Source organism: Cebus imitator, unplaced genomic scaffold, assembly GCF_001604975.1.
Source record: "Cebus imitator isolate Cc_AM_T3 unplaced genomic scaffold, Cebus_imitator-1.0 Scaffold358, whole genome shotgun sequence".
In the NCBI taxonomy this organism is placed as follows: domain Eukaryota; kingdom Metazoa; phylum Chordata; class Mammalia; order Primates; family Cebidae; genus Cebus; species Cebus imitator.
The window spans coordinates 347,668-349,103 of record NW_016107673.1 but is presented as its reverse complement, the minus strand read 5'-3'; positions in this window follow the sequence as shown (position 1 = coordinate 349,103).

Here is a 1,436-nt window from a genome sequence, read left to right as displayed (position 1 = left end):
AAAAAAAAAAAAAAAAGAAAAGGAAAAAATAAATGCTTTTAATCCTTTAGAAAATTATACTTTAACAAATCTGATACGAAACCTCTCTCCTCGTATACCAAAGTTTTAAACATGCTTGGGTCTGTTTCTGAGCTCTGTTTTCTATTTCAGCAGTCCATTGGCCTATTTTTGATCATACAGTTATAATTGCTATAGCTTCATAATAAGTCCTCACATTTGGTAGGGCAAGTCTCCCCTTGCCTTTTCTTATTCAGAAATATTCTGGATATTCTAAAATCTTTACTTTTCCATATACGTTTAAAAATCAACTAGTTAAGTTCAGCAAAAAATCCTATTGGGATTTTGTTCAGAATTTCATTGAATCTGTGGATCAGTTTTGGGAAAATTAATATTTTTATGATAGTCTTCCTATCAGCAAATATAATATACATCTAATTTGGATCTTTTTTCATGTCTCTTAATAAGTTTTAATTTTTCCCTGTAGTGTTCTTGTACATCTTTCATTAGAATGAATCTTAAGTACTTGATTTTTTTTCTAATTCTATTTTAAATGGTGTATTTCCTCAAATTACATTTCCCAGTTGTTTGTTGCTGGATATAGAAAAGAAATAAAATTTTTGCATAATAAACTTATATGTAATCACCTGCTAAACCCTCCTGTTATTGCTTATTTTAATGTAGTATGATTTATAAATATTTATGGTTTTTTAAATAAGAACTTATTTTAAAAATATTTCCCTAATTGGAGATCATGAGAATAATGTTTTTCTGTATTATCTTCTGGAAGTTTTATTGTTGCTATGGTCTGAATGTTTGTTCCCAGCCCCTCCCTCCCCCTTTCAAGTGTTGAAACCTAATCCCCAGTGTGATACAGTGTGACATACTGTGGTACAGTATTAAGATGTGGGGCATTTGAGAGGTGATGAGGCCACAGGATTAGCGCCTATGGTAGTCTGTTTTGTGTTGCTATAACAGAATGCCACAGACTGGGTAATTTATGATAAATACAAGTTTATTTGGCTCACAATCCTCGAGGCTGGGAAGTCTAAGACCATGGCACCAGTATGTAGCATGGGCCTTTGCACTGCATCACCCATGGAGGAAGGACAAGAGAGGATGTGAGCAAGAATGCGAGAGAGAGCTAAACGTGTTTTTGTAACAAACCCACTCCCTTGATAATGACATTAATCCATTTCTGAGTACAGAGCCCTCATGACGTAACCACCTCTTATTGGGCCCCACCTCCCAATACTTGTTACATTGGGGATTAATTTTCCAACCCTTAAAATTAGGGAATACATTCAAATTATTGCAGTGCCCTTATAAAAGTGGCTTTAGAGGCTTACCTTAGGAATGGGGCAGGGGAGAGGTGGGCCTCAAAATGTAATTAAATGTCTGTGATCACAAAGCCTTCAGGCTCAATTCCTATCCTATTG